The following is a 22,598-nucleotide window of genomic DNA, read 5'->3' on the forward strand; positions in this document are numbered from 1 at the left end:
TGTATGTCACTTATAGCTTTGATACCATGTAAAAACAAAAAAGTGCAAGACAATGATTGAATTTTCCAACCTTACCAAAAAAATGTTGGCTGTGCTGCATATATATATATATATATAATACATGTTTGAGTTACAAATTATAAAAGGATAAAACTACAGATAGAAAGAGTTTAAAATACAAAAGAAGTCTATCTTTGATAGCTGTTCTTATCACTAGCTTGATTATTATCTGCCCAACTCTTTTAAATTTTGGAATTGAAAGACTCCTCTTTATCATAACTAGCTTGGATTCATATTTGGATTTATTGCTGATCTTATCTTTAACACAAATTAAATATCTATATATATATAATAGACGAAGCTGAGAGAAAGTGAGTGCCTACAATTAAGGACGTGTTGACAAATCAGAAAAGTGACGTCACTTAAAAAAAGCGACACATTGTATCGTTTAGCAACGCTATAGTACCGTTTAAAAGCCTCTGGTTATAAAAGGAAAATTAACCAGTTATAATACTCCCAAAAAAACACTTGCGATACTGAGAACGGAGGAGGAGAGAGAGATCGAGAGATTAAAAACTGAAACCCAAAACATCAGACATAGATCAAGATGAAGAAGAGTCGTACAGTCTCTTTCAATATCCCTAAACTCTCTCTCTTCTCACGAACCCAAATCTTTTTCTTCAAGAATATTCAATCCCTTCAATCTAGGCTCCAGGTTTGTTCTTTAATTCAATCTTTTTCCATTTCAAGATTCACGTATGCTCTCTATATTATTGAATTCCTCAAATTTTTAAATTTTTTTGAAAAATCAGATTTGAATCGATCTTTGTGTGTGTATAGCGAACGGAGAAAGGAGAGAGAGATCGTGAAAAAAGAGAGACAGAGAAATAGAGAGACAGAGATAGAGAGAAGGGTGCCACCCATATCTTTTGCCATCACCATAAGGGCGCCAACCAGATCTTCTGCCACTGCCGTAAGCCTCCACGGTAAAGTTCTGTTTTAAATTTAAAAAATTAGGGTTTTTGGTTTTTATTTGGAGAATCAATTGGGTGTTAATTATGATTTAGATTGGCATTTTGGGTCAAAGTTGGTTTTGATTAATAGATTGGTATTTTGGGTCAGAAATAGAGAGAGGCGATGAGACAGAGAAAGGCGATGAGTACACGAAGAAAGTAGCAGAGAAAGAGAGAGGCGATGAAATCAAAAAGCTTCAAAAAACAATTTTGCAGACCCAAAACCTTGGCAGAACGGTAAACAGAGAAAGCACGGAGTGGGGACTGGGTAGGGAAAAATCTGCCACCATCAGAGAGACAGGCCGTGTACCCATGGTAAAGTTAATGTATTTGTTTTTTTTCCTTTTCCTTTTCGTTTTTAAATCTGGGAATTGAATATAATTTAGGTTTGAATTTCTTGGTTGGATTGCTTTAGATTTAGATTTTTTAATAATTTACTCAGGAATTTGGATGAGAATAGGTTTTGCTTTGCCTATTTGGGTTGCATTCGTTTTGGGTAACTGCCTACATTATATTGTATCCCAGCATTAACACCGTTTGGCAGTCTTTGTGTATATATATTAAAAAAAAACGGTTAAAGTCAAATAAAAAAAAAAAGGGAAGGAGAAACCTAGAGATTTAGAGAAAGGGAAGGAGAAAAAAAAAAAACGCTTACGATACAGTGGAGACAGAGTTCATACCGTCAGTCATCACCATCCCTTGCCAGACTTAGACCATCAGATTGCCGGAACCGACATCAACAAAGGTAAATTTTTTCCTCAATTTTGTAGGTTTGGGTATAAAACATTACTTTTAATTAAGTTTTTTTGTTGGGTAGGTTTAGATTTGATTCGTTTTTGTTTTGGGTTTTTGGATTCTTTATCAAAATGTTTGTTTTCTCAAATTTAGATATTTTCTTTTGTTTTGTTTTTGTTAGTTTTTTTAGATTACAGAAATCACTAAAAATATTGATTTTGGTTTGGGTACTTCTGTTTCTAATCTTAAGGAAATTGTTGGGATTAAATAAGAATAGGATTGAATGTTGCATTGATATTTATTTTAGGTCTTTTTACCGTATGAAAAACTTGATTCCATTATGAAATAAAAAAAAAAAAAACTAGATTCAATTTCGCCTCTATCCTCCCCCTCCTTCTTTTAGGCAAAATCAAAAGCAAATGGAAAGCGGGATGGTTATCTCAATCTATGCCAATCTGACTGCTCCTCTTTCAGGTTCTTACATTTTCCACCGTTTCTTATATTACTAATGATTTCCACTTCTTTACTTTACTCTTTCAGATTTCAGGAGGCATATACACGGGCCAATCTGTGGTAAATAAAATCTATTTTTGATTTTTCCTTCAAATTTTGAGTTTAACTAAATGCTAATTGATTTTTTATTTTGGGCAGAGAGTTGTTCCTACGGATATTAACGGAAGGGAAAAAGTGTTCCCCTGGAGTACAATTGATAGTCGATGAGTGCATTCAAAAACTCAACCACTATTGCACTGTTGATGATGTTCAACTACGGTCCAATCCTAGAAATGCAAGTTATATACATATATGTTCACTTTTATCTAATCTTGGCCTTCTTTAAGTTTTATCTTTGAAATGAATTTTTGTTTCATATTAATAATCAAATTCTACATTGATTTGTTCATTTATGTGTTGGTATTTTTATGTTATATGCAAAGCAAAAACTGATAATTCGATGTAATTATGGACATACTGAGTGCACATAAATTGTGTGTTCTTACTAAAACAACAACATCAACCAAGCATTAATCCCAAAATTTTGGGGTTGATATGGACATGGATCACACAGTGATATGTCGATTCTTAAAAAAAAAATTAAGCAATGATACGTTGGGGATATAGGGATTAAATCAATTAATATATTTAGGTGTATTTTATTTTTATTTAAAGTATAGGGATTTTGGAGTGTTCATGCTTCTGAGGCTATAGATCTTTAGAGGGTCGGCCATGTATTCTTTTCTGCCATTCTAAATTGTTTGTCTTAATTATTTTTTTTTTCTACTTTTAAATTGATGCCATGTGTTATAGTGATACAAGGGCTTAAGTTGATGATGAAGATACAGCAATGATGAACATTATCAGGTCTGATGAATGGGTCACCATTAAAATCACAAACTAGACAATGATGGTGAATTCCTTATCCACATCTCTCATTGCTTAGGTTTTTCTTATTCACCTTCAATTTTAAATAAATTTTTACTTAAAACTTTGAAGAAACATTCAATGCTTTTTGCAACAGGAATCAACTATGCTGATATGACGAATTAGCTTTTGCGTCATTGGCTCCATCTGATGAATCAGTACCTAGCAGCTCTAGAAAGAAGTCCAAGTGATGATTGCCATGTTCATGCAATACAAAAAACACCATTGTTTCTGCCAGAAAGGGTATGATCAATTTGAAAATTTTACATGCTTTTAATACTGTTGGAATCACGGACAGTGATTCAGGCTTGAAATATGTTTATGAGAAATTCTATTTACATCATTTATAGAAAGTAATTTGTACAAGGAAAAGTTATAAAGTAAATGCATAATATATTCCTAAGGTAATTGCAAAGATCAAAGTCAGACATTGGGCATGATATTAGGGGGCAATCTATCATGCTTTATCTGTAGTAAATTAGCTCCTTGATTTAAGCATTGAGGCTGAGAATTTGGCTTCTGTTTGTTGCCATATTGGAATTGAGGCATGGGCTGCAAGTGTGCTTCATTACTTAATATACATCTTTCTTCTTCTAATTTATATTTGATATTTGATTTGCCAATTATGTTGCTCCTTAAATGTTTTTGAAGTGACGTGGTTATACATTTTTTTTTCCTTTAATTTTGATCTTATTGTTCCTCCCTTCCCTGCCTATTTTTTATGTGAATATTTATCTTTCAAGTTGTTTGTTCTTTAAAATGGAATTAAAAATTCAATGATTGAATTGTGTGTAAGGGCCACTCTCACTTGATTATTTAGCAAAAAAGAATGTGGGTCTTACATAACTTTATTCAATGTGAGTTTAATCTTTGTGAAATTAGGGTCAAGGACTTAGCATCTTTGCAAAATGAACAATGTTGTATGTCGAATCTTTGAGATGAAAAATATAGCATTTTTATTTTTATTCAATATTGTCTAATAGTTGCTTCTTCTTTTCTCCGGCAATAGACTTAAACAATTATTCAATAATTGGGGGCACAACTTAACTAAACGGAAACTAAGAAATTTTATTAATCGTTCAATTTCTTATTGGGGTGTACCTCTCTGTTGCTGCCTTTGGAAGGAGAAGCAAACATTTTTTTTATTGATCATATTTTATTTGAGAATAAGTCTAATAGAATGTTGTCTTTATGTAGTGCTTTTGGAAGGAGAGAAGTGCTAAGAAACAGAGTCTGCAACAACATTGAAGCAGATGAAAAATTTTCCTATTCTCAGGCAAATCATGGTCCTCATGGAAGCTTCAGGGTCTAAGAAAGGCAAATGGATTGGTGTTTCATTTCAGTGTAAGAATTTGAAGAAGTTCCAATATGTTCATAGGCTGTCAAAGTTGAAAAGTGCATAGGAAGACTATTGCTATATTGTTATCTTTGAGGGTTCTCCCTATCAAAGTCATGAGAGAATTTGTAGAACAAGCTTCTTTATTTTTTATTCTATATATTTTTCTTTTGGACTTAGGTTCCATGTAAGGTATTATTTTGTCTAATAGATGTTTGTTGTACTCCCCTTGGCCTATTTTTAAATTGGTACAAACTGTTGAAACATAAACTATATAGGACCTATAATACTTTTCAAAGTTGCTATGTCAAGGCCTTAGGCCTTCACTTGGTATCAATTTGGTGGGCAGCAGGTGTTTGTTGAAAGTTGTGAGTATTGGCACTTGGCAGCTAAGTGGTTTGTAAATGTTGTAAGTGGAACCTAAGTTTAAACAAGCACCGTGGTCTTCTCTTTTGGTTCTTTGGGCGTCTCTTCAAGTCTTAATCCTTTGTTGTCATGCTCTTGCACTTTTGTTCTTAAGAGTTGGTCTGTCTCTGCCTCTCTTTCTATATTGCATTCTATAGGAATTTTGTTTCACTCTTGATTTCTCCGTCTCCATCGAAATGATTTTTAGTTTTGATATTTGGCTCAAATGGTTATGATTGGTAGGAATAATTGTATTTGGTGAGTGATTAGTTTCTCAGATCTTATTATTGTCAAATTAGATGCATTTATATTTTATGGTGATGACCTTAGTATTTCATTTTGAGTTTTGATTCCAGAGTCATGTGGATAAAACAAAGTACTTGAAGTAGTTGAGGTCTCAAAGGATATACATGATTCTAAAGAGAATTTACCATCTATCAATTTCAATGACAAGATTCTAAACTGCAAGTATAGGTGCACAATCCAAACTCTGTATGAGTAACAATGATTGTAGTTTGTGAACCAAATATGTTGGAGAGATTGTAATAGAACTTGAAATTTCACTTTTAACTCTTAATTACAATTGCATTTTTGGTCCATTCTATTGTTTTATTTATTTATTTATTTTAAACTATTTCTGATAATAATATTATACTCAATCCATCTTTATTTAATCATCCTATTGTTTGAGACTTCCTGTTATAGAAAGCACACAAATTTGAAATTCATACTTAAATTTAAGACCCTTGATAGGAAAAAATTATATTCGTTTAATTAATCATTAGCTTTTAGTTTTATCTAAGTATAATATATTAAGTTGATTGTTTCCTGATTCATAAAATGATCCCGTGCATTGTGCGGGTTAAATGCTAGTTATATTAATAGAGAAGTGATATTCTATGACTTAAATAATGCTCCCAAGTGCAGGATTGTTGCAAAGTAATAACTCGGTAAGTCCGAGGTCGAATCCACAGGGAAAAGGAAATTGATTAGCAAACCACAAAAGAATAAAACTCAAATAATAAAGTTTAATAGAACATACTTTTGATTTTTTAGTAAAGGTAATTTGAATTGAGAAAAAGTAACAATATATTAAGGCGTAAGGTTTAGGGATCCACACACAACACATCTATTGGTAGTCTTAGCAATATTTATTTTATAACTCAACTAAAATTCATACGAATGATTATCTTAGTTAGATGATTTAACAATAAAAACTCAAGAATTAATTTTCTAAGGTAGTTTCATGAAATTGATTGATTTTAGGCAAAACAAAACTAATGAATTAGTTCGCAAGGAATACTAAGCATTTAACGTGCCCGGAGTCTACGATAAATCAAAGGATTATACAGAACTAAACACTTTTCTAGATTATTAAAACAATCAAAAACATAAAAACATAAGCATTAAAACCAATAAATAATTGTTAAGAACATACCAATAAACGGTTTGGGTTTCACCCCCTGCCTTAACAAGACTTCTAGCAAGCCATAACACAAATAAAACTCTAAAAATTATAAAGAAACTATAAAAAAAACCTAAATTATGTTCTATGGCAGCTCTCCCCTGAATTTTGCCCTAAAGAACCTTTAAATAAGTCAAAGAATCCTATTACAAGTTGAATTCTAGTTTGGAGTAAATCCTAGGTTTAAGGTTTCAATTTACCGACGATTTTAGCCCATTTAAATTCATAATTCGGACTTTTGGTAAACTACAAAGTTGTATCCCTTTAAGTTAAATTTTCAGCCCAACTTGAATCATCTCGATTGGACATCTGAGCCGAAAGTTATGCTCCAAATACTAACTGGTGCGCAGGTTGGAATCCTAATCCGAATTGGACTTGGATTTGGTGGAAATTTTCTTTAATTCCTTACTCCAATTGGACTCAAATTTAATTGAGTTGGCCTTCTTTGACTTCATCATGGCCCTTGTAAAAGTAAAGTTCATTAGCTTTCTTCTTTACATAAATTCACTTATTTAATTTCATTATCCTACAAAAGACAAATTCAGGTATTAAAATTCAATTAAGCACAGAATTGACTATTCAGCATTATTCCAAAACCAACTATAAAATGCATGAATTAACTCAAAATAAGTATGATAATACTTTCTAATAATGATATAAATATGCAAAATTAAGCTATTATCATGATATTTTAAATTTTAAATGAGAAATAAGCAAACCTTTTTTTTTAATTATTAAATTCTTTTTGAGATCATACTTTATTTTGGACTTCCTAATAGAGCATCAAAATCAGGTTTGTAAAAAAAAAAAAAAAAAAAAAAGAAGCTAATATTGATATATTAAAAAGTTATTTTATCTATTTTAGCACATCATTTTACAATTCACTTAAATTATAAAAGTTGAGACCGAGTAACAGCAAAAAAAAGTACATACCTCGCCATGATGGAAATTGCTATATTTTTACCGTTAAGTTTTAAGTATTATATTTTACAATGAACCCATTGTATTTATAAGAGGCTTTGTTAGTCTAATACGGCTGTTATAAGAAGCGCAATACAAGTGGGATTAAGATTTCTTTACTTGAATACCAAATAGGATTGGGTTTAGAAATGACAACGGATCAGGTTTTTTTCTTATTTGAACCTGCCCTGCCAGCTGCCACTCATTACCCGAACCCACCTTGTTAACTAAATGGTTTTTTTTACCTCCATACCTACCCCTATGGCCCCTGTGGGCCCTGCCCCGCCATGCCCCTTCAAGACCCAATTTCAAGGCCCTAAACCGTGACCCAATCTATAAAAATAAAAATAATAAATCAATCAATTCAATGTTTTCATAAGGACCCAGTGACAAATCAAATAGGATTGTGGCTGGGTATGGGCTTCACTATGATTGTGCCTTGATATTTTTAAAATCAACCATTGTATTGTTTAATAAAAATCTTCCTGATCTATGCAGGAAAAGGTAGAAACTCAATGTTAATAATTATCGCCGTTGTCGCTCCAATTGTTGTCTCTATATTGCTACTCGGTCTTGGCTACTACATAGGAAAGGAAAAAAAGTACAATTCCATACCTTATGGAAATGGTAATTTATAAAATTGATTCCATACAATGGGTAATTATTGAGTATTTCCAGAGAGTACTATATATGCATACTCTCTTTTCTTATATAACTATAGGTCCCACTAATTAAATTTAGAGTATGACCTACAATTTATGTGAAAGGGAGAGTACGCATTTATAGTACTCTCAGAATATTCAATAATTTTCCCTGTACAATGCTTAATTTCCTCATGTCTGTAAGCCCCTATACACAGCTATTTGAAGAAAATGGGGCCATAGGCCCCTGAATGACCATTAAAAATTTAATTGAAATGTATTATTAATAAATTAATATGTTGTGTTTTTTCATTTATATATACTAGCATTTGACCCGCGTAATACACTAATATGTTGTGTTTTTCCATTTATATATACTAGCATTTAACCCGCGCAATGCACGGGATCATTTTACATAGTATAAGACAATCAACTTAAAAGTTATTTACAAGAACACCACACAAAAAATACTTGTGTGTGTGTAGATGTCCAAAAAAACACAATTGAATGATGATTCTTTCTCAGACCAATCCAATTATGATTCTAAAATCATAACATGATAAGAGTACTAATTGAATATATAGCAATACTACTACATGCTTTTTTGGTAGGGATATTCAGTTGAGAATAATTTAAGAAATTGGGTAGTATACACATAATTCCTTGGACAATGTTTCCTAATAATTACAATCAATAGATATTAAATGAAACTGGTGCAATCAATCGTAGTAAATATAAATTGTATCAATCTTCTCTACAATAAGCTAGGAATGCAACTATATCTATACATCAGACATATTTGCCCATGCAACTTGGATAGACTTAGATCCAAAATTACATCTTTTTCTCTAGTTTGTTTCTCTCTTCAATTTCGAAACTGTTAAAAATTCACAAAGCATTGGTTGTTACTATCTATAACCTTAAATCGCAAACAAAATGTAAAACTTAAGCAATGGAAACATAATATTTTTCTCAAGTAGATTTCTTGCATCATATTCAAAGTTCAAAATAACATTTATAATATTTAATGAATGCATTATTGTATACAGTTTATAAAGAAATCAGTAAGTGTGTTTTGTTGCTAGTTTAAATATTAATACAAAACACATAATACAACAATACATATAAGTAATAGAGATAAAGAAATGCACTTATCCTAAAATAATAATTAATTATAATAACTACATATTAAAATCTTTTAAATATTTTATTCCTTGCTTAATGACTTCATGCTTCATTTCTAAATCTTGTAGGCCCAAAGTTGTCAACAACCATGCCTTTGAACATTGCGTTTAATCTCGTAATTTCTTCAACGGCTAAACATATCAAAAATATCATCAGCCAATATCAAAAATATTCCTAAACCTAGAAAAGCTTACATAATGCAAGTTCAATCTTGACCAAGGAAAATCCAATAAATAAGAAAAACAAATTAAAAGTGAACATGATATGATAAAAATTCTAAGATAGCTTTGTTATATTTATACACATAAAAATAAATGTAATATTTTAGCTTGGTTATATTTATACATATAAATCATAAAGGAAAAAAAAAAGTAACAATAATTAATTTAAAATACCTGCAATCGCCTTTGTAATATATATTGGTTACACCTCACCCACATGAGTCAATTTTCTTTTATACATGTGTGTGCACCAACATGTAATTATTGAAACAATCAGCCACCATAAACCTAAGCATGTCTCTCATCTTCACATTTGCTTAAACCTTTTCTATCATCCATATTTAACTAAAGAGAAGAATCCCATTAAATGTCAATTCATAAAAAATTTAAAGTACATATAATAAGGACAAAGTTTAACTACATAAAATCACAATGTCAGTCAAAATTATTCAATAACTTTAGAGAGAATTTAGTACCAATTCAGACTTGATAATTCAACATTTATAAATTAGAAAGCAAAGATAATCAATAATAAATTTGGAGTATTTCACGTAAAAACTGTTCATATCCTAACATAATTAATCAAAAGAATATCTATATTAGAATTAATTTCATTGAAATAAAATAGACATGCCTTTTCACAATTACTTGGAGCCAAACAAATTAACCTTTAATGCAATATAATTGCAATCATGTTGAAATAGTCTTTGAAGGTAAGAGTTATGAAATAAAACCTGAACATAATTAAATCAATGAGTTTAGAAAACAAAATATCTCTTACCCATTTCTCTCTAACAGTTGCATTGCACATTTTCTTTCTATTTCTTTACTTCAAATTCAGGTCCCCCAAAAGAAAGTTTTTGGAACCCAATCCACCACTCTTATTGATCTGCATAACAAAAAAAGTATATCGCAAGCACCTTATGCTATTAGTACTTCCTAAGTCCAACATCATTTTTTTTTCTTTTTTTCAAATAGGTAGAGATGACAACAAATCAAGTGCTTTTCAAAACTACAACTTCACATTTCAAGATACACTTTCAAAACTATATTAGAGAGTCCCGGTTGACTAGAAACTATCTACATCAATAGTGTTTTTCTTTTTTGCTAAGATAGTTCAATAGAATTAGGATTTACCATTGAATTAAAATTTATTCTAGATTTTCCACGTAATCAATTTCATAATGTCTTACTTTATTTTAAATCAATAAGAAACTTTGAAAGTGTACTATCTTACATATATTGTAATTATGGTAGTGAGCACTTTATAAGAGCACAATGTTTATCAAATTTGTTTTTTTAACATGTATATGAATGCTGCATAATGTATATGCTTCTTCTTCAATGAATAATTCCTTTTATTCCTTTTATTCTCAGACAATCATTTGAAACAAAGCTCACATGTTAAAAACATATCATGACTATGCCAAAGCAATTGAGGGACTTTAGTAGTAAGATTTTTAGAAAAATACAGTAAAATCAAGAAGTTTCTAAATATCAGGTCAAAAGCAAGGTTTCTGCAAGTGACAAAAACTGATCCAACATACTTAATAGATATAATTCTGAACTTCATCATAGATGGAAAAGGAAACAACAATTTTTGAAAGTTAAAATGACTAAAGCTCCTTGCAACTGGTATACCTTCTATCTAGTTCTATCTAGCATGTGATCTTTCTACACTTGTTTAGAAAATTCATATTGTTCTTTACTTCAAATGATCATTAAGGGATGCAATTGTAGATAAAATCATTGTTTGCTTAAGCTTTGAGACCAACTTAAGTAGATAGCCATTTGTCTAAACCTAGATTAGAATGTTAACAATTCAATAGCCAAAATAACAAAAGGCTTAGAAAGAGTACTTGACTATTGAGGATCACACCAAACCAATTTTAAATCTCTAAAAGTAGAATCCCAAACTGGTTATGATTTTTCCTTTCCTTTGCACATTGAATTTGCACTTCACTTTCGGTCATCAGGGGAAAAAAAAAATAGCAATGTTTCAGTGCTTATAATTTTCATGTGACACTGACAGACTTTGTGAAAAATTAGGATGCTAAGAAAGCATTGGTTTCATAAGTAATCTAGCTTCTTTTATATAAAGAAATGCCTCCCACATAATGCAAAGACCAAACAACATGCAGAGAAAAGGCACAACTTACATTGTATTAGCAAATAAGATTTAGATAACCAACTCCAAAACTCAACCACCACAAAACAAGTTCCAAAAAAATAACAAATTGCTATATAATGTCATAGATACAGTTGATCTACTTACAAAAGAGGATTCTTTCACACACTGAAATAGTCATTGATTAAAATGCATTAGGGAAATGAACAAACAAAATTTGAAATTACTAAAGGATCAAACCTCACCCAATCAACCAAAAATAAATCAAGAACAAAAAAAAAGAGTCAAGTAGGTATATGTTAGGTTCTAAAGATTTAGGAATTTATGTATTTAGAACTCTAATGTGTAATGTTGGCAAACCATGATCAAAAGAATATGTTTAGTCTTGTTTAGACTTGCTCAAAGTTGTATAATTCATGTAAAGTTGGAATTGAGAGGCTGCAGATGTATTAGTGCATTTCGGCCTGGCTCGATCGATCGAAAGTTAGACTCGATCGATTGAAAGTCAGCCAAAATATTTTTCTGCAGAATTTTCCAACTTAGCCCTACCTCATTAAATGTTTAGGGTTTTATGTTTTTGCCCTAGGTATATAAGGCAAAATCCTAGCCACATTTTGGGAGTTGCTCTGAGTGTATTGTTGCTCATACTTTGCTATTTGTGTGAATCTCTTGTGAGATCCTTGAGAAGCTTTCCTTCACATAAACTTAGGGTTTTCAAGATAGAGATTATTTCAACATCTTGATGATCAACTCAGTTGCTCCCATTGGAGCTCAAAGAAACACAAGCAGGGGTGCTTGTATCTTGTGGAGAATCCAAGAAAGAAGGTGTCCGTGGATTCGAAGCTTACACGTTGTCGTGTCAGTAAGTTTTACCGGTGGGTAGCATTAGGAAGTCAAGTGGGAAGCTTGTAAGTCCTTTTGTATGAACTTCGATTCTTTTAAATAGTGGATTCAAGTTTACCTTGAGGATAGCTAAGTCAAATCCTCCCCAGGGTTTTACCGTGTGGATTCCTAGGTCATCATATCAATGTATTATTTACTTTTCCACTGCTTTATATAATTGATATGATTGTTTGATTTGTTAACCTAGATTTGAATAATTTGACTAAGTTAATCACTAGCTAATTAACTAGGTTAATCTGGTTGGGTTAAGGGGTCTAAAACTGTTCAAGTAGTATTAGAGCAGGTAGCTCTCTATTTGTAGATCTTTTGATCTAAGAGCTGATCCTTGACTCCTATTGTCATGGATAATTTGAAGTGTTTTTCTGCTCATGCTTGTGATGATTTGAATAAAAAGGACACTATTATTTCTGTTGATTTTTTTGATGCTTTTGAAACTCTTCGTAAGGAATTATCTAAATCTTTGAAAATTGCTAAGAAATTCAAGGAAGAGTTAAAATTGGCTAATCTTGAAAAAGATGAATTGATTGTTAGATTAGATGAATCTAATAAAAAGAATGATTTTTTGAGAAATCAAATTTCCTCTCAAGATGAGAAGATGAAAAGCTTGGAACAAGAGTTAGTTGAATCTAAGGCTAAAATTGAAAATTTGACTAGTACCAAGCCTGCTGTTGATAATAGAAGTGTTTTTGTTTCTTTTAAACCTAAATCTGAGAAAGTTTATATCCCTCATTTCAAGAGGAATAATAAAGAAAATGCCTATTTTGCTAGGTTAGACAAAGGTAAAAGTTCTGATGTATATGCCGAAGTTTTAAACCTAAGTCTAAACCTACTGTTAGAGAGCATAATAAATCTGTTTTTGTGCCTACCTGTCACCTTTGTGGTGTTGTTGGTCATATTAAACCAAATTGTTCTTTGTTGTGGCAAAAACCAAAATCTGAGACTAGATTTGCTGTTAGGAATACTGATGTTCCTAAATTTGTTCATGTTTGTCACTTTTGTGATGTCTGTGGTCACATTCATCCTAATTGTCATAAGTTGAAATTTAAGCATTCTGTATGTCAATCTAGGATATGTGATGATATTTCTCCTGCCATAAGTCCAAATAAATTGTTTCATATACTTTTGAAAAGTTTAAGCTTGTTGGCTTGTGAAATGAATTTGCAAGATTTTAGTCTTTCTCAAAAGATTTGTGTAATCCCTCAAATACACTTTGCTTCACATGGATTTTCACCTACAAAGCCGAAGATTCGTGCTAGATGGGTGAGAAAATATTCTCCAAGGTGAGTGTTGCTGACTTGTCCCTCATTTAATTCTTTCAATTATTTGTGGGCATGTTTTGTTTTTTTTTTTTTTGGTTGTTTTGTTTTTTTAGGTTGTTTTAAAAAAAAAAAAAAATCCAAAAACATTGAAAAATTTCAAAAAGACAAAAATATTTTATTTTGTGTCTTGTTTTATTTGTTTTGAGGATTACATGAGTTATGTTATCTTTCTCTTGATTTAGAACATGCTTGACATTGTGGAGAAACTTGAAAAGTATGTGTTATATAAGTGCTAAGCTATTTTTGATTTTGTGTGAGTATGTACTAGTTTGTATATGTACTCAAGGGTTAATTAAGAAATTGATATTTCTTGTTTGTGTATCCTCTATAGCTTAGTTAAGCACAATCATGCATTGCTTTGCATTGTTCATTTAGCATAATGTATGCTTTTTGTTTTTGATCATAAAATTTGTTTTTAAACCAAAAAGATTGTTATTTGTTTTGTATTATATATCTTGGATTTGAAATCAAGGTTGGCCACCTTATCTTTACATAACATGTTTATGTACCTTGTTTAGCTTTGATGAGCTTATTTATTGCACTTTACTAGTTTGAGCTTTATAGTGCATGTTGTGTGGGAAAGATGTTTATAGTTTTTGATCACTTTGTCTTGATCTTGAAGTCACATGTCTTTGACTATTAGACTTGAACTTTTTGAGAAAGGCATAAATAATAATTTCACCACTGTTCACTAACCAATCATGAACACCTTAGTGCATATCGTAAGATTCTGTGCTTAAGAAAGCGTAGCACATGCACAAAAAGAACATTAGGTGTAGCCTCAGTTAATTGCTTAATGCTTAAAATTGGTGTGTATTATTAGGCTTGATGCCAAATCACATAATTAAAATTGGTGTGTATATTATGAGGCAAAATTCAAGAAACTTACATGATTGCAAGCTTATGTTTTAGGAGATGTGGGAGTTATATGATGTAACTCTTTAGGTAATAGTCTCTTTTAAATTCTATGTGATGAATTTTGTAGACTTTGTGGTTGATTTCTATTTACATATCACCTCACATGTATCTCACGCTTTTGCTAGTTGCACATACTGTACAAGTTACTCGTTGCTAAACATTGTACATGTTATTGTGTGTGTTTTTGGTCTGACCAACCAAGTTTAAAAATACCTAGAGTATTATGCAAAACATTGTTTTTTGCTTGAGAATTTAAAGGGAGAATGACTGAAATTTTCTTTGAAAAATTGGGGTTTTTTGAAAAAGCATTTCATCTCATAGTCATGCATTTTGTTTCAACAATTTTAATGCTTTGAGGAGTTGTGCCCAAAATATGGTTGTTGTTTTTCAAAACTGTGATTTTTCTCAAAATGTTGTGAATCGTTGCCTGTTTTGATCGATCCAATCTGTTTTTCTATCGATCGAAAATTACTTAAAACTCTTTTAGAAATCTCGGATTGATTCGATCGATTGAATGTAATTTTCGATCAATCGAATATCGTGAATCAAGTTTTTTCAAACTCAGGTCTGACTTTTTCAAAGTCACTTTTTCTCTCTCCGACTCGGCAAGGCTTCACAATAAAAATTTTTTGTCGTTTTCTTCCAAATTTTTTGCAAGGTTTCTCTCTCCTTAAGCTAGTATGTCCATATTACTCTTCTTTTTACATTGTTTTTCATGTTTCATGCATTATTTTCATGGTTTATGGGTAAATTTTCGGACTATGCATAATTTGGGATTTTTGTTGAATCGAGCCGTATTTTGTGAAATTGATTATTGGGTTTTGTTTTTTGTTTTGATCTAGCGGTTCTTTCTTTATGTCTTTATCCTTTCCTTAGCATCATGCCTAGGAAAACTAGAGCTCGTAGGTATGTTCCCTCACCTTCTCCTCCCTTACCTTCTTTTGACCGTGAGCAGTTTCGGAGTGAGACAAAGCAAGAGATTTATTATAAGCTGAACCTTAGGAGAAAGATTTGGTTTGAGCGTGTTGTAGTTTTAGATGAGCTTAATCCTGCCATTAGGGAAAATTTTAAGCGTCGGGGCTGGTTACCCTTGGTGGATATTTTTGATCCTCCTTCTCCTGCTACCTTGATTAGAGAGTTCTTTTCGAACATCTCAATCCGCGTCTATGATTCCAATACTTTGGTAAAGAGTTGGATACGAGGCGTAGAGTACACTATTACTCCTACTGTAGTGGCTGATGCTTTAGGGGTACCCTTGGTCCAGCACCCTGTCTACCCTTATGATGAGTCTCCTCTTTTGAGTGATGTCATGTCTTACATCACTAGGTCTTCTATCCAGTGGGGTTCTGATCCTAGGATTACCACTACTAAGCTATCTGAGTTACATTATCTCTTCTTTAGGATAGCTTGTCATTCTATTTGGCCCATTTCTCATTTTCACACCATTCCTCTCAAGCGGTGTGTCTTTTTGTATGCTCTAGTAACTGATGCTCCTATTAGTTTTCCTCATTTGTTTTTTTGTTCTTTGAACGAAGTCTATAGGAGTTCATCTTCTTTTCATGCTCTTGTTCATCCTATCTTTATTCATAGGATTTTGATTTATCTTGGTCTAGATGATTTCCCTTCTTCTGAGCCCGTTTATGTTATTGCTCCCATAGGTGCGTCTTTTCTTAGACAAAGAGCTGCTCACCTTCGAGTTGGCTCTAAATACCTTAGGTCTAAGTCTTCTGGTACTGCACCTCCTCCCTCTTTTTCTACAGGTCCTGTTGGTGAGGATGTTGATGATCCTGTTGGTGTTGCTACTGTTGGTGCTGATGTTCCTCCACCTCGTTCAAATGACTTTGATGTATGTCGTACCTTGGAGACTGTCATGACCTTTCAGGCGGCTTATGGTCAAATTTTGGTGGACTTACTTGATGAGATACGTGCATTACGAGCTGACTTGGCGCATCTTCGTTCACTCTCACCAACTCCTTTTGATGATGGCTTGTGATTGTCCTTTGGCATTCTGTCACAAAAAGGGGGAATAGAGTTTTGACACTTGTAGAGGAGTTTTTGTAGTTAGGGGGAGATTTTTTTTTTGTTTTGCGAACCTAGTGGAGATATTAGATTGTATCTAAGTGCTTCACTGTATATATCTTTTTTTTTGGGCTATTCGTTTTAGGGGGAGATACATTTATTTATTTTGATATATGTGATTCTTGTTTCTTGTGATTCACTACTTATTGATTTATATTTATGAGATTATTTATTAATATATGTCTTTATTATGTGTTGTGTGAATTTTTACAAGAATGTTTTATTTTTGTTGTATCTAACTTAAGGGGAAAGTTAGTTTACATATCTGTTGATTTACTGTTTTCTGTCACACATGCGTTTATGCATTTGTTAAGTGTTTCAAGAATATACAGGTTGATTCAATTGAGCTACTGTCTACACTTGTAACCGATGGATAGTAGTTAGGATTGAATTTTTTGTGTTTATGAGCATTATTTATGTAAAGGGCTTTTACTTGTAAACTNAAAGTTAGACTCGATCAATCGAAAGTCGCGCCATAAATGTTTTTATGCATTTTATATTTTTGCCTTAGGTATTAAATGTTGGAAATAAAGGTAAATGCAGCGGAAAATAATTTTTAAACGGATCTACTTCATTCGATATTGATAACACGTACTAAGTAAATTTCAGAATTCGAGAACAAGAGATCGTACCTTGAAGCGGTGAATTTCAAAATCGAAGATCAAACGTTTCTCGGGAAGACTTTTATTTTCACTCCAATTTCACTTGATACCCAAGATGTGTGGTCTCTTAATCGGTAACAAAAGGGTGATTAGAGAGTGACAAAAAAACACATACCCACCATTTCACAATGTGTTTCTCTCTCATAATATTCTGAACGTTTTTCCCTTTTGTATCTAAGCAATTATCTAATTGGGCTGGCCTTTTGGGCCTTTCCAATTGGGCTTAAGTTTGTGGCTTGGAGTAGGATCAAAATGGACCATAAAACACTAGCTCTAATGGGCCTTAGGCTTTTCTGTCAACTCTTGACAGTCCAAAGTTTACCATTAACTATATTTAATACCACTATATAAATATAGTTGCACTCTAGGCCTTATCAATAAATTATTTCTCAAGACTTTATTGTACATGCAACCCCTTCATTAAAATATTCGTAGTAATACAAAGTCATGAAATGTTGACTGCCACTTTGTAGATTACTACATCTTAATCCTTGAGTACCCAGTTTAATCCTTTATGTTATTCAATATATATTTATGAAATCCAATTTCACAAATATATATACTTTAGTAACTCTTTACTAAAGTGGTTGGGCCCAACACTCTGAATAACCAAACCCATTAAACTTATCTCAAGGGAATATTTTATATCTCCGTTAAGAGACTATGAATTCCATCTTGAGAATACATGTTCCATCAACACTAAATGCGGCTGCCCAATATACTGAGGTTTTGACCATAACTTATAGATCTCACTCTTGATATATCAAAGCAACCTACATCTTACGATCAGGTCCATTATTCTCTCAGGATTTAGAGTTGATGTAAATAGAAGTCGTGAGCTTTATTATTCATTTGACAGTCATTAGGAGAATAATAAATCTCACAGCGGTCCAGTTCATTATGTCTTAACTCTTAAAACATATCAACATACCAACTAGAAGTCTCCACTTCCATGATCAAGACAAATCATCTTAATTGATATGTTATAGTCTTCGCAGATGAAATGCCCAATTTCATCACCGACTACGAACTAAAATTCTGAATTTACAAAGAACTTGTGATTTATATCTTTCTGTGACTTTTCACATAAATCACATACTATGCATCTCATAGACTAAGATAATGTCCCACTAGTTCATAAATAATCTCATATAATTAAGCAACTTAATTATTCATGACATGCCAATAAATTGGATTTTAGGGCACAAACCCTAACATATAAGGCAAAACCCTAACCACGTTTTAGGAGTTGCTCTGAGTGAATTGTTGCTCATACTTTACTGTTTGTGTGAATCTCTTGTGAGATCCTTGAGGAGCTTTCCTTCACATAAACTTAGGGTTTTCAAGGTAGAGATTATTTCAACATCTTGATGATCAACTCAGTTGCTCCCATTAGAGCTTAAAGAAACACAAGCGGGGGTGCTTGTATCTTGTGGAGAATCCAAGAAAGAAGGAGTCCGTAGATTCGGAGCTTACACATAGTCGTGTCAGTAAGTTCTACTGGTGCGTAGCATTAGGAAGTCAAGCAGGGAGCCTGTAAGTCCTTTTGTATAAATTTCGATTATTTCACATAGTGGATTCAAGTTTAACTTGAGAATAGCTAGGGCAAATTCTCCCCAGGTTTTTACCGTGTGGTTTCCTAGATCATCATATGATTGTGTTCTTTACTTTTCCGCTGCTTTATATAATTGATATGATTGTTTGATTTGTTAACCTAGATTTGAATAATTTGACTAAGTTAATCACTTGACTAATTAACTATGTTAATTTGATTGGGTTAAGGGGCCTCAAATTGTTCAGTATCTAACTGGAAAATAGTGTTAATGAAAAATATTGATTTTACACCAGAAAAAATTGTATTCTTTGTAATAGGTGCAGATTTTTAAACCCTTCAAAAATTGATCTTACACAAAATATTAATAGGTTGTAGATTCTTACATGTTTTCTCAAGGTTGTTCAGCACCCTTTTGTCTTGTCATCTCATTCTAGTATGCTCCTAAGGCAGATTGAATACTTCCTTAACTTTTCCAATTGTCATTACTATAATACCATTCATTTTCATGTTTGAAAGCCTAATAGGGAGAACCCTTAAAGATCACAATATAGCAGTAGTCTTCCTCCGCACTTTCCAATTCTAATAGCCCCTGAAATTATTGTAATCTCTTTGATTCCTACATTAAATAATACACCAATCCTATTGCCTTTCTTAGACTTTGAAGCTTCAGTTAAGACCAAGATTTACCAAAAATAGAAAAAAGAATTCCTCTGTGTCAATGTTGCTGTTTCCCAGCAACTCTCCTTCCAAATGAACTACATCAAGAATTCCAAATGCACTAAATCAAACTACATAAATATAGCATTCTCATAGACACCACCTTAAAGACAATAGGTCAGCATAAAAAGTTTCCATCTCAAAGACAATATGGTTAGTAATAAAAGTTTCATTCTCCTTCCATAGGCATCTAATGATCCTCTATTTCTAATTTATAACCCAACTTACGTCAAAATAACTCAGCCTCCTCCACAATAAGTCAATAACACACCAAGGGAAAGGTACACTCCAATAAGAAATTGAACTATTAATTAAGTTTCATACTTGGTTATTGTGCTTGGTTGTGCCCCTTTTTAGTGCTTTATTGTTAAATCTCTTACGACAGAATAAGAAAAAAAAAAGTAATTGAACTATTAGACATATTGAACTACAATGAAAAATGCAATATTTTTCGTATCAATGTACAATAGTGTTAAATAAGTATGACAATAAACTAAATATTGAGTATAGTCAGTCAACCAATTACTTAAATTTGAAAACAATTTACAGAAAAACAAAAGTACTAAGACAGTATTGAGAAAGCTAATGTTTGATCTATGATAAAAATAAGGGGCAAATTGTAGATAAAAGAGCAAAACACTGCAATATGCAGCATGCATGTAACAAAAAGTTGCGGTAGTCACGTCAAACCAAAATATTAAAGAAAAAGTTTAAGAGAATGGCAAAGAGATGGTGGTTTTCAGAGATTATATTATATACCCATCTGATTAAAAGAGGAAAATAAATAAATCAGAGGAAATACCTTGAGCATAGCCATGAAGGATGAATAGTACAATCTAATTTTGGATCTAAAACACAAAGATATAATGCTTGAAGCAGATTGGCATCAGTGGAGGAAGAAAGGCATTTTAATGTTCAATACCTTCTTATTCTCTGTGTTCTAGGGTTTTATTTTTTCAAATCAAAGCAATTGCAAACGAAAACTTTAAATATATACTACAAAAACCTTGACAACAATGGTTGAAAAGAAACATGGGAAGTGAAAATATAAAGAGGGGAAAATATTTCCAAAAAAAATTAATAAAAGCATAAATGAAATGATAGAGCTTTATTTTTTTGGCAACACATAAATCTATGTTCTTCAACATTAAATTGATTCATGAAGATCTCTAGAGATTTCTATTTAGAGCGAAAACATATGCTCAAAACAAATTTAACCTAAATATCCAAAAGAAAAACCAAATCTAACACAGATGACTGATATTAAAAACCATTCTTACCCAATTCCTTACTTAATACTGAATCTAAACCAAAACTTGAATGCAATCCAATACAATCCAATCCAATCCAATCCAAATACCCAGACCTAAATCATATTTAAACCCAAATTTAAAGAACCATAAAACAGAGACTAACTGGTGGAGGATATGGGATCTGATGGTGGCAAAGGCTGACTATCTTCTTAGATTTTCTCTTTCCAATTTCTATGGCTGACCGAATCTGTCTATCATTCTCTTTCTCCCTATCTCTCTATTTAATAATTCAACGTTACATATCTCTCTCCCTAAACCCTTTTTTTGGGTTTTTATTTTTTATTTTTTGTTTTCACTTGTATGGGTGTAATGATGGGCTTTAAAACAGTGTATTGATTGGGTTTAGCTGTAAACATGGCAGAAATCAATATTTAATTTCAATGGTTTCGTAAAGATTAGAAACAGAAGCACCCAAACTGAAATCAATATTTTTAGTGACTTCTGTAATCTAAAAAACAGAACAAAAGCAAATATCTTAAATTGAGAAAACAAACAATTTGATAGATAACGCAAAATCCCAAAACAAAAATGAATCAAATGTAAACAAATCAACAACAACAACAACAACAACAACCAAAAAAAAAAAAAAAAAAACTCAATCAAAAGTAAAATTTCATACCCAAATGGCCAAATCTAAAAATTGGGAAAAAAATTGTACTGGTGCCAATTCCAACAATCTGGGTGGTAGATATATGGCCTAACAGTGTTGATGGTCCATAGTTTTTTCTTCATGTGCTTGCAGTTCCGGTGGCCCAAGTCTAGCGAGGGAACGGACAATGGCCGGCCTTAGATATTTCTTCTAACTTTTGATGCCTACAAACCCTGCTTGGTACTTCTATCTCCATATCCCTTAATCAAAACCAAATCTGACCAAAAATACCAATCTAAATCATAATTAACACCCAATTGATTCTCCAAATTAAAACCAAAAACCCTAAAATTTTAAATTTAAAACAGAACTTTCCCAATAGCAATTCTGATAGTCGGGTAGTGAGTGAAGGCTTACGGTGATGGCAGAAGATCTAGGTGGTGCCCTTCTCTCTATCTCTGTCTCTGTATTTCTCTGTCTCTCTTTTCTCTCGATCTCTCTTTCTCCTTTCTCCATGTAGCAATCTTTTTTTTTTTTTTTTTTTTTTTTTTTTTAAGCGGTTAGTTTCCTTTTATACCAAGAGGGCTCTCAAACAGTGTTTGTATGTAGGGAAACATTATAATTTATTGCTTTAAAAATTAGTTGTAACGGTACTAAACAATGTAATTTATCGCTTTTTAATTTATACGTGGTTCAATTTTAGATGGTCATTTTTCTTATATAACAGCAACTTTTTAATTGTAGGAATCAACTTTCTCTCAACTTCTACTATTATATATGGTATATGATATATGATATATATATATATATATATATATATATTAGGGAAAATATAGAAAATTTTATTAATACTAAATAGATAGTAATTTTATTTTTCATATTAATTTTGTATATTTATTATTTTTGAGTGGTCAAAAATTTTATTTTGTGTTTTGGTCCCTTAAATATATAATCTTGTTTTCGTACCTTGTAATGTTAGATGGTAATTATCGAAATTTTTTTATAGTGTATAAGTGTCTAGAATATCGTAAAGCT

General features: G+C 31.9%; 1 long non-coding RNA gene across 1 annotated transcript; it reads left to right on the top strand.

Moving 5' to 3' along the window:
• The first annotated feature begins 1,945 nt into the window (after positions 1-1,945).
• Positions 1,946-4,964, top strand: LOC136071024 (uncharacterized). The gene is made up of 4 exons (XR_010632341.1): positions 1,946-2,321; positions 2,400-3,153; positions 3,265-3,410; positions 4,365-4,964. It is a non-coding gene; the product is annotated as an uncharacterized LOC136071024 (long non-coding RNA).
• Positions 4,965-22,598: the final 17,634 nt, after the last annotated feature.

This window comes from Quercus suber, unplaced genomic scaffold (genome assembly GCF_002906115.3).
Source record: "Quercus suber isolate HL8 unplaced genomic scaffold, Cork oak 2.0 scaffold_279, whole genome shotgun sequence".
Lineage (NCBI taxonomy): Eukaryota > Viridiplantae > Streptophyta > Magnoliopsida > Fagales > Fagaceae > Quercus > Quercus suber.